The following is a 12,289-nucleotide window of genomic DNA, read 5'->3' as shown; positions in this document are numbered from 1 at the left end:
CTATATCTCTAACATTTTTTGTGTGCACATGTGTGAAAGCTGACCTGATAGAGTATCACTCCTTGACAGCCGAAATGCCTCTTGCTGTGTAGGATTGAAAGAAAAAGATAACCAGGCAAGTGTACACCATGTCAATGGCGGAAAAAAAAAACCCTGTATCTCTTTCACCTCCAAAGCCTGAAAGTCCTTTGAATATTTGGGCAAGGATCTCCTGAGAGGAATCTATTTTCCATGTAATGGTGTGAATTTCCCACATTGAAACTAAATATTCATGACTTCACGAAAGCACTAAGCTTCTGTAGGAAAAAAAAATTCTAAGTCCGTTTTATACATTTTGGACAAGCTGGTATTTGACATACTCTATATGTTCTGAATAGTATTATAATTTCAAATAAATCTCTACTGACATCATTTCAATAATGTCATGTCCTTAAAAAACTACCTCATAGGTAAAGTGCCCTTTTCCTGGATTAACCAAGTAGACAGTAGGAGGCAGGGTGTAGTAAGAAAGAGGAGGAGGCGGGCCAAGAACTCAGATATCTCCCTCTCCTGTGTTTTGCTGGGGTCTTATAACCTCTTTTCTAAGTGTCCCCCAAAGTCCTGTGGAACTTTGCTATGGCTCAATGCCTGGGGCATTTCTCACCAGACGTGCTAAAAAGAGTTCTTGCTATCTTCCTCTACCCGTGGAAAATAGTAAGCAAAGCAGATTGCATGGGGATGTTTCTTGCAGAAATTGAGTCAGGTAGGAAAATGAGGAGGGTTTAAGGCATAAGCACAAAGTGGTTCTATGAAATGTGTGATGGATGACCTCATAATACCTAAGACAAAATAAAATTTTTATTCTTTTCTTTTAAGATTATATTTATTTGTCGGAGAGAGAGAAAGAGCAAGAGAGAGAGCACAAGCAGGGGAGCAGTAGGCAGAGGGAGAAGCTGGCTTCCCACTGAACAGAGAGCCTGATGTGGGACTTGATCCCAGGACCCTGGGATCATGACCTGAGCTGAAGACAGACACTTAACTGACTGAGCCACCCAGGCATCCTTAAAATTTTTATTCTTAACAGGTACAACCTCAAAAACTCACACATGGGGGAAGCCATCAGACCTGGAAGATTAAGTGTTCTTAGTTAGCCCAGCTAAGCTTTCAGAAATATCTCAGTAAAATGATTATAAATTCTTCTAATATTCTTATTTTGTGTGCAATTTTTCTTAAAAAGGAGTATATTCAAAACTTCTTGGCTTCTGAGAAAACCTTACACACACTAGAATCTAGTCAATGAAAATTACGAAACAAAAGCCAGTTCCCACTTTCAAATTATAATATTATAAGGGATGCCTGGGTGGCTCAGTTGGTTAAGTGTCGGACTCTTAATTTCAGCTGAGGTCATGAACTCAGGGTCATGAAATGAGCTGTGCTCAGTCCCGAGTCTCTCTCCCCTGTCTCTCTCCCCCACTCCATGCACACACTCTCTCTCTCTAAAATAAATAAATAAATCCTTAACAAGAAAACAAATAAATAAATAATATATTAAAAAGGGTGAAATAGGGAAGAAGAGGGTGATTATATCCCAGAGGAGTGATGTGATGGGTGAAGTTTTCTCTAATATTTGCACACGACGAGTGAGAAGAGACAATTTCCCTCCAGACACCAGTGTTGAACTCCACAGTTTCAACAAAAGGAAAGGAGAAATGGAAAACTGGACATCCTGCCCAAGCCCCAGTGCTGGGAATCCATGCTCTATGTAAGAGGAAGAGACTTCTCCTTTCAGACAACTGAGATCCTGTCCAGGATTGCAATGGCTCCCACACCCACATGCACCCTCCCATTCTTCCCAGGCAAATACTCGCCTGTCATTCCTTGAAGTCCTGCCTTCTTCCTTAATTCTTTTCCCTCTCCCCCAGTCTTCCAGAACAGCCAATATTCCCTCTAAACACCTTACCTCTCCAATCTAGGATTGCATCTTGCATACTTCTCAAATTCAAATGAACCTTAAACATCCATGTGGTCAAGTAGAGACTTTGGGGAAGACAAGATAGGTATCATGTGAGCAGGGATGAAAGTGGAAGGGGGTGTTATTTATTCTAGGTTGTAATTCCTTTGCTCTATGAGAATTAGAATATCATTTTTATACTGAACCCAGAAGGACAGTTTCCCATAAAAGGCCTTATCATGTCAGTGTGATATAATTGCCACTTATTCTTCTCAAATTACAAAGCTTCCTTTCAGGAGAGTAGTGAGGCATGAGTGTTCTTAATAGCTTTTTTGTAACTTCTAAATTTTCCCCCTGAACAGAAAAAGGGACCAGTTTTCTAGAGGAGGTCATGCGTAGGGGCAATTATATGTCTGGGTTTTCAAGGATTGAGATTTGGGAGTTATCTAAATGATAACTAAAGTCAGAGAAGCAGATAAGATTATCTTCTCCCATTACCTGGATATAGAATGAAAACAAAAATGATGTGAAAAAGACATTGTTCATTAGACTTGGTAACAAAAATTGTTTGAGTGGGCTTTCCAAAAGCAGTGTATATGCGTTGGAGAGGCAGAAGCCAGATCATAACGAGTTCAAGAGTGAATGGAAGGTCTAGAACTATGGCAAATTTGATACCCTGAATCAACCTCCCTACTGGAATAATGAATATACTGGGTAAAAACACAACTAAAATGAAAACATCAACAAAAAACAGACAAACAAACAAATAAAAACCCACCAAACCCACAATTCTTTAAATGCATTGCTGAGCTGACCTGGTATTGAAGAATATTCATGTCAGAAAAAAAGGAAATGAAACCAGGAACCATAGGACATAGTCTAGGTTCCATATTGCAGGCTTTTGTCAGAACACCCCTGAAGTCCCCAGCTCTCACACTAAGAATGACATGGGCTGTGGAGGCAAATGGTAAGCCTATGACTGCCCCAAGCAGGAGGAAATCGAATCCATTCCCACGTAAAGCTGGGGACCAAAAGATTTTACCCTCAGGGAAGAAAAGAAGAGAGATATTATCTTCTTCTGTCAAATTTCTTGGTGATTGAAAGGAGAACAAATTTGCTCCTTAGAATCTGGAATGGCAAGTGATCCTGTATGGGAGATTTTATTCTGAATTCCTAATATCTATGAAATCCAAAAGTGAATTTAAAGTAAAGTCAGATTGGTAGCACACCCAGGCAAGTAGTAGAAGCAAAAGCAAACCTTTTCTAAGGCCTCACAGAATTCTCACATGGGCATTCCTGAAACAAGAGTGGTTCATGTTAAAAAATAATACAGATGCAGTCAAAAAGAATGTAAAAAAAATTTAAATTTAAAAATTAAATAAATTAAATTTAAAATTAAAAATTTTTAAAAAAATTATACATGCAGTAAACACCCTGAAGTATGCATTGAAGTGTCTTGGGGGGTCACAGAGTAGCCACAGGAATGCCACAAGATGGCTCACATTTGTGAAGGGAGCCCAGCAATACTTGGCATCTGCAGACTCTGAGAGAGTAACTAACCCAGTCACCGTTTCCATCTCAGATCATGCTACATTTCTGTCAATGACTCTATTAAATCGTTCAGAAGCTGCATGATTAAAAAAGGAAAAAAAAAAAAAAAGGCAAGAACATGTGAGCATCAGTTAAAACCAGAATGGAGAAGTCAGTGCCCCATCTTTTTTCAAGATTTGAGAAGTTGTACGCCACCCAATGGTCCACACATCTCATTAGCACACAGTTGTGATTACTAATTATGGAGAAATATTTTAATTATGCTATTTACTTATGTAATTAGAAAATAATATAAATTATAAATTATAATTATGTCATTATTTATGTAACTAATCATGGAAACTTTTTTTAATGTGAATTTTTTTTTTTTTTTCAAACAGTTCATCGGTTGTTGGAACATAAATACTTACGAAGTGGCTTGGACTTACCTACTAGCAGATACTTCTTTTGGTTTGGGGACTTTGAATTCATCACAGGAATTGATTGGGGTCCTCTGGGAAGTAGATGCCATTACAGAGTTGAAACTATGGGAGGCGCTTTGGGGGTAATGCCTGTGACAAGTAAAGGAGAGGGGAAGAGAAGTAGATAAAGAAATCATGGAGATTATGATGCAGGCCTAGTAACTCCAGTAGAAGGAGAGGCAGGAGGAAGGCCTGGATAGGAGGACAGGCAAGGTTACAGCTCCAAGAAAGTCTTTGCGAGCCCAAAAGGGGGCTCAGATATAAGAATGGCCCATGGAAGAGTTCTGCCTGGAGAAGAAATGGCCAAACCCTGATTTCTTATTGTGTTCAGCCATTTGCTGCAATTCAGCTGCCCGGGGACAATGTGACTTAAAGCAGATCCAAGCACTGCAGGGGAAGGAACCAGTTCTCTGCTCCCCACACAGCATCTCTCTCTCGCAGGACTCACTGAGCAGTGCTGTCTACTCTTGGAGTTACAAGGGTATATGGAAAGGATCAGAGAGGAGCTCTTTCATGGGCTTCTCTTCCCGAGCAAAATTTAGAAGAGGGAGGCCTTCTGGAGGACTAGCTCCCTACCATCATTGCCTTAGTTGTGAGGCTACAACTACTATTCGTTGTCTTCCCCTTACCTTCCCATTCTGAACTGCCCCTACCCTCAGCTCTCACCCCTGCAGTTTTAGGTAGCTTACTGATAGTATAGCTCTAAGAGACCCGTTGTTAAAGTAATGATCCTTGTTTATTACATCTTCCTCAGACCCCACTGGCTACACTTTTCCATCCATAATTATCATTGGGCAAAAGAGTACCAAAAGATGCCTAGGCTCATATCGGCCCAATATCCTACTTCTTGCTTCCAATCTATAAAAGCAGATCTACTCTCTCTTATGATTAACTAAAGGGATAAAGGGACATATATATGACTGGGTTTCCCTCTAAACAAGTGGAAAGGGAAAAAAAATGAGAAAAGAACAAGGAAAAAATCCAAAAGATAGAAAGAAATGATAGGAAGGGAAAAAAGACACATAAAAAAGGAAAAATAAGAATACACAATAAGTAAGAAGTTAAAAATAATTTAAATTAAACAGTGACCACAATATATATATATATATATATATATATATATATATATATATATAAAATCAGTGGGCTGAATCTCCAGTTGAAAGTACAGGTTTAAGTCTGATTAAAACAATATAATAAAAGAATAACAAATAAAAGAAACACATTCATCATTCATAAAAGAGAGAAACCTTGAGGAATAGAGTAGAGAAAATTTAAATCTCAGGATAAGAAAAAAGAGACACTAGGTGCACACAAACAAAAAGAAACCTGGTGTAGTTATAGTAATTTTAGATCAAATACCATTTAATAAAAAAAAGCTGTATTAATAAAATAATAAAACATTTAATTCAGCAGGAAGACATGACAGTTTAAACTAACACATAATAAAATAGTCTCAAAAATACATAAAGGATAAATCAACAGGCTTCAAAAGAAAATGGATTCATCTGCCATCCTAGTGAGAATATTTAACATACATATTCCAATAGATGACAGCACAGTAACAAAAAGGACAAATTAACAAAACATAGGGACATAAAATATTTGAATATTATAAGTGAAAAATTCATCTGATGGGTATAAATAGAAACTTGTCCCATCAGTTGAAGACAAGTTATTCCTAAACAGCACACATGGAACAATTATGACAAAATGCTAGCCCAGAACGCCCTCAAAAAGATATGAAAGGACCTGTAACCCACAGATCATTTTGCCTGCTCTGACATCAATAAAATAAAATTAGAAATCATAACAAAAAAGATAATTAGAAATACCCCATATATTTGGAAATTATAAATCGTGTTCTAAATAACTCATGGGTCAGAGAATAAATCATAAGGGAAATTAAAAAATTAAAACAGAATTATAACAGAATAATTGTGAATAAATCTATGTTCTATAGCTAAAGCTAAATTCTCAAAAGAATGTGGTAGCTTTGCACACTTACAAAGAAAGTCTCAGACTTAATGAATCAATTACCCAACCTAGGAAATTATCTAAGGAGAAATAAGATAAGCCAAAAGAAAACAAAAAGAGAGAAAAAAATGAAAGAGGAGATCATTTTCTAGAAATATAAAACTTCCAAAACTACCTCAATAAAAAATATCCAGCATCATACTGAAACAATTTTAAAAATGGACTCCGTGAATAAAATTTTTCTTCTATTTTTCCCTACAAAATACAAAAATAGGCAGTTGATTTCTGCGTCAAATTCTACCACTCAAATAATACTTTCAGAATATAGGAACGAAGAGAAATACTCAATATAAACTTCATATCCAAATTGAAAAAGGACAATACAAGAAAAAAAAAAACAAATCCACAGATCTATCTCATATATGCATATAGATCTAAAAATCATAAACAAAATATTAGCAAATAAAATCAGTATTATATGTTTTAAAAATAAGAAAATTCATCAAGAAAAATAGAGAAGGCAATTTTCTAGGAAAATAAAGTGGGCTTAATATCAGAAAACTGATTGATGTAATTCAATGCATTAGAGATTAAACAAGAAAAACAATATTCTTGTCTCAATAAATGCAGAAAAAAATTAGATGACACTCAACTTCCATTTATAGTTTAAAATAGAACAAGCATCTTAGCGAATTATAACCAAAGAATTTCCTTAAGATAATAAAAGAATTTCCCAGGGGTCTCTCACATTTCTGCACATCTTGTGGGCAGACACATTAGCTGCCTTTGTTTTGGATGATGTTTTTCAAAGATGCTTATATTGCAAACAACCTTGAAATATAGTGAATCCGTCCAAAGGGCAGATTTGTTTATTGTTTAGTAGAAGAAAGATAATAGCTCAACCAAAGTGGTGGTGCACGTAACCCCCGCCTCCATTACTCCACAAAGATCAACAATTAAACCACTTATTCATGAGCAAAAACACCCCAGGGATGGGTCTGGAGTCCACTTAGGAAACTTTACTGAAACAGTGGAGCAAAAACAAAACAAAATAAACAAACAAACAAAAAACTCTGAGAATAGCTTCACCAAAAGGGAAGGAAAACAGCTTTGTTTCACTGCACTATTGATTCCTCAGGCTGGCTGTCCTAGGCCGGTGCTGAGAAGGAACTCCCCACTTAGAAAAAGTTCCCTTCACGGAGAAAGGGAGACTAGAGTGAGTGACCAAATTCCCCAGCCATTCAGAGCACCCTACAAAGGACTTGCTTCCTCTTCACTCCACCTGGAATTCAGCAAAGCTGAGATGGGGACAAACACAGGAGCAACCAAGATTCCCAGGGAGCTGCTCTGCAGGCAACTGGACACCAGCTTTTGCCACAGAAGAAATCAAAAGCTAACACCACCACCACAGGTCCTCTTCAGGTTTTACTGGGTTTGGGTCCAAAAGGTATTCACATTTACAGGTATTAACGCCATGATTCTCTCCGGACTCCTTCCATCCCAACTGCCCTTGTAGGACACAACCATACCAGCAGCCAGCCCTGGTTTCTGTGCAAAACACCTGCCTACACCCCCGAATTTTCCCCCACTATCATGTGTGCATTTGTTTCTGCATCTGCCCACAGATGGCCTGATGCCCATCTCAGGCCTGCACCACCATTCATCTCGGGGGAAACCGTGTAGCTGTAAGACTTCACACTGACATCCAGAACCTCTTTAGCTACCTGAAGCTTGCCCTGTCCTTGTCACTGGCTGGCATGACAGAGCTCACTTGTTCTACCCTCTTCCTGACACCAGCCTCCACTGCTATGCACCTGTGGAAAGACCTGTCATCCACATTAAAGCATGCCAGCAGCCAGGGTCCTTATAGCTGGCAGTGTGACTGCATATGGCCTCAACCATTGCCTTTGGGACTGGACCCCACCATTACATGTTTATAACCAGCTCCTGCTACTAGACAAGCACCTACAACTGGTCCCTGCATCTGAGTCTACACCACCGACTCTAGCCACCACCACTGCCTGCCCTAGTCTTTATTCGCTGAGGACCCCAATAGCTCTTGAACGTACTCTAGATCCTCACAGTGCTAGCTAAGGACCACACAGTTGTCCATGTTGTGGACCCCGTCAAATTGAGATGAAGAGATATCAATGACTCCCCAACCCAAAACTTAGAGTCACCACAAAACCCTACACTTGATGCCCGCACCACTAGACACAGAATCACAGAACATTCCAGCACACCCCCACTTGTAGGGGAAGGGTTTTCTTACCGAAGTCAATCTATAAAGTCTAGAAGTGACTGCTTTTTCAAATGTGTAGACACCTATGCAAGGCTACAGGGGTCATGAAACATAAGGGTAACATGACAGCATAAATGGAACATAAAAGACTTCCAATAACTTACCTCAAAGAAATGAAAATACATAAAGTGCCCAACGAAGAATTCAAAAAAATTGTTTTAAACATGCTGTAAGAGAACACAGATAAATAATTTGATTAAATTGATTAAAAAAAACACAACTAAGAAATTCCACACAGAAATAGAAAACATGAAAAAGAACAGAATTTTTGGAATTAAAAAATGCAATGGCCAAATAGAATAATTTAATACAGAGCTTCAACAGTAGACTTGACCAGAAAGAAGAAATAATCAACCAGCTTTATAACAGAGTGATTGAAATTATTCAATAAGAGGAAGGAAAAAATGAAAGAAAAGAAAGGAATGAAGAAAGCCCATGAGCATGGGACCATTAAGAGAAACAAAGTATGTGCCAGAAGTAAAAGAGAGGAAGAAGGGGGCAGAAAGCTTATTTAATGGAATGATGGCTGAGAACTTCCCAAACCTGGGGAGAAATTTTGACAATGGAATTAATAAAGCTAGTAGGCCACCCCAAATTTTAATACAAAACAGTTTTCTCTGAGACATATTATAATAAAACTCTGTAAAACTGAGGACACAGGGAGAAATTTTAAAAGCAACCAGTGAAAATAAATTCTCATACAAGGGAACCCTCCTAAGGTTATCAGCAGATTCCTCACTGGAAATCTTATAGGTCAGGAGAAACTTTTCAGGCCAGGAGAGAATGGGGTAATATAAACAACATTCTGGAAGAAAGAAACCGCCAACCAATAATACTTTAACCAGCAAAGTTGTTCTTCAAAAATGAAGGCAAAATCGGTGGCTGAGTTGGTTAAAAGCCCAACTATGAGGATGGGATCAAGCCCTACATCAGCCTCCGTGCTCAGCAGGGATCTGTTTGAGATTCTCTCTCCTCTACCCCTCACCCTCACGAGAGAGAGCTTGTGTGATCTCTCTCTCTTTCTCTCTCAAATAAATAAATATATATATATATATATATATATATATATATACATTTTTAAATGAAGGCAAAATAAAGACTTTCCCTAACAAAAGCTGAGGGAGTTCATTCCATTTAGACTGGTCTTATGTTGCACAGAAGTCTTCAAGCTAAAAGGAAGGACACTAAGTAGTAACATGAGAATATGTAATACTATACAACACCTGGTAAAGAAAATATATATTCAGATTCAGAATATTCTAACTCACTTAACTCTAGTAAAAAGCTTAAAAGACAAAAGTGCTTAAAATAGCCATTTCAATAAATGGTGCTGGGAGAACCGAATATTCACATGCAAAAGAACGAAATTTGACCCCTGTTTAACACCACTCACAAAAATTAACTTGAAATGGATTAAGGACTTAAACACAAGGCATGAAACTGTAAAATTCCTAGAAGAAAATGCAAGGGAAACATTCCTTGACGTCAGTCTTGCCAGTGATTTATTTTGGATGTTTGTGACATCAAATGTATAAGCAACAAAAACGAAAGTTCAAAAAGTGAAACTACATTGAAATAAAAATCACCACACAGTTAAAGAGACAATGAACAAATGGAAAAGCATTTCAAATGGCAAAAAAAATTTTTTTTCAAACCACATATCTGATAGATTTAATATCCAAATATATGAGGAACTCATACAGTTCAATAACAAAAAAAAGTCCAATTAAAAAATAAGAAGAGGAATTAAACAGACATTTTCCCAGAGAAGACATATAAATGGCCAATAAGTACATGAAAAGATATTAAATATCACTAATCATCAGGAAATTACAAATCATAAGATAATATATCACACCTGTTAGAATGGCTATTATCAAAAAGATAAGAAATTAACAAATGTTGCTAAGTATGTGGAGAAATGTGAACTATTGGTGGAAATGTAAATTAGTATGGCTGTATGGAAAAGAATACAAAGATGCCTTTTAAAATTCAAAATATAACTGCCATATGAGCTAGCAATCTTATTTCTGAGTATTTATCTAAAAGAAATGAAATCACCATATCGAAGAGATAACTGTACTCTCATATTCATTGCAGCATTAATGGCAATAGCCAAGACATGAAAACAACCTAAATGTCCATCAGTGGATAAATGGATAAAGAAGATGTGATATATATGAATTATATTTAGCCATAAAAAAAAAGGAAATTCTGGGGCACCTAGGTGGCTCAGTTGGTTCAATGTCCAACTCTTGATTTTGGCTCAGGTCATGATTTCAGGGCTCCTGGGATCAAGCCCTGCATCGGGCTCTGGGCTCTGCTTGAGGACTCTCCCCCTCTACCCTTCTTGTGCACTCTCTCTCTCTCTCTCTCTCTCTCTCAGACAAATAAATAAATAAAATATTTTTTAAAAATAAAGAGGATGCCTGGGTCTCAGTGGGTTAAAGCCTCTGCCTTCGGCTCAGGTCATGATCTCAGGGTCCCGGGATCGAGTCCTGCATCAGGCTCTCTGCTCGGCACGGAGCCTGCTTCCCTTCCTCTCTTTCTGCCCGCCTCTCCTTCTATTTGTGATCTCTCTGGGTCAAATAAATAAATAAAATCTTTAAAAAAAGTAAAGAAAAGAGGAAATTCTGCTATTTATGACTGCATGCATGGACCTTAATGGCATTATGCTAAGTGATATAGGTCAGACAAAAAAAGACAAATACTGTATGATCTCATTTATATACAGAACATAAAAATATCAAACTCATAGAAGCAGGAGCAGAGGCAGGGGCAGAGGAGTGAGAGGCAGGGGCAGATGTTGATCAAAGAGTACAAACTCCCAGGTAGAAGGTAAGTAAGTTCTGGAGACCTAATGAATGCAGTGGTGACTGTAATTAACAATACTGTATTGTATACTTGATTGTTGCTATGAGAGCAGAGCTTTAACATTCTTACATTATAACAGCAACAAAATGGTAATTATATGAGGTGAAGGATGTGTTAACTAACCTTATAATGACAACATTTCATAACATATACATAAATCATCATATTATGCACTTAAACCTACACAGTGTTATGTGTCAATTTCTCAGTATATCTGGGGTCAGGGGAGGAAAGATGGAAAGAAAGTGCTTATAGAGGTACACAGCATTCATTTTAAATGTTCTGATAAAGGAATACCTAAGCAAAGACCTGAAAGAAGTGAGGGGTTAAGCCGTGTAGATATCAGAAGCAAGAACTTTCCAGGAAGACATAAAATTAAGTGTAAAGCAAAACCTGGACTAGAGAAGCAAATGAGGTGCTTCGGTTGCAAAATGTAAGGAAGCCACTGAATCCCAGCTCGTGCAAATAACAGTTGATCCTAGTGAGGACCTGGAGGCAAGCTGTACCTGGCAAGTTTCAGCAACTGTAGGTGATCAGTGTGCCAGAGCACTGGAACTGATAGGAGAGCAGCTGCTGAGGTCAGAGGTACAAGGAGGCCACCTTAGGACTCCCAGGCATTGCTTTGGGAGTCCTGAGAAGACTGGCTTTGATCTCAGTAAGATGAACAGTCATTGTAAGGTTTAGGGCTGAGAAGAGCTCTAACACAAGTTTTAAAAGAAAAAAAAAAAAAAAAGAACAGGAATAAAAATTACGAAAGAATGAAATAAAACTGCCCTCTTAGCAAGTGATATAAATTACCATAGAAAAACTAAAAATATCAACAGCATGTTGGAAAAATCAGAGACGAGTATGGTTGTTGGATTTAAAATCAACAATTAAACTAATAACGTTCCTTTATGACAGAAATACCAAGAAGAAAATACTATAAAAACGAATATCTGATTTATAAGAACAAATGAAAAAAATCTGTGCACTAACTGAACAATATCCACAGTCTTTTTGCATAAAATTTAAAAAAGTTATTAAGACATAAAGAAAGATTGGAATAAATTGAGTTGTGTCTTATGTACAGGATTTCATATTTAAAGACATAAATTGTATCAAAAAATCAATGGATTTAATAAAAAAAAAGGGAGAGAGAGAGAATATGTCCTCTTGTGGCAAAGTTCAGAGAGGCTCATTGTCCATTACAAA

This window comes from Mustela nigripes, chromosome 7 (assembly GCF_022355385.1).
Source record: "Mustela nigripes isolate SB6536 chromosome 7, MUSNIG.SB6536, whole genome shotgun sequence".
Classification (NCBI taxonomy): Eukaryota; Metazoa; Chordata; class Mammalia; order Carnivora; family Mustelidae; genus Mustela; species Mustela nigripes.
The sequence above is the reverse complement of the archived record's forward strand: the minus strand, read 5'-3'. Positions refer to the sequence as shown.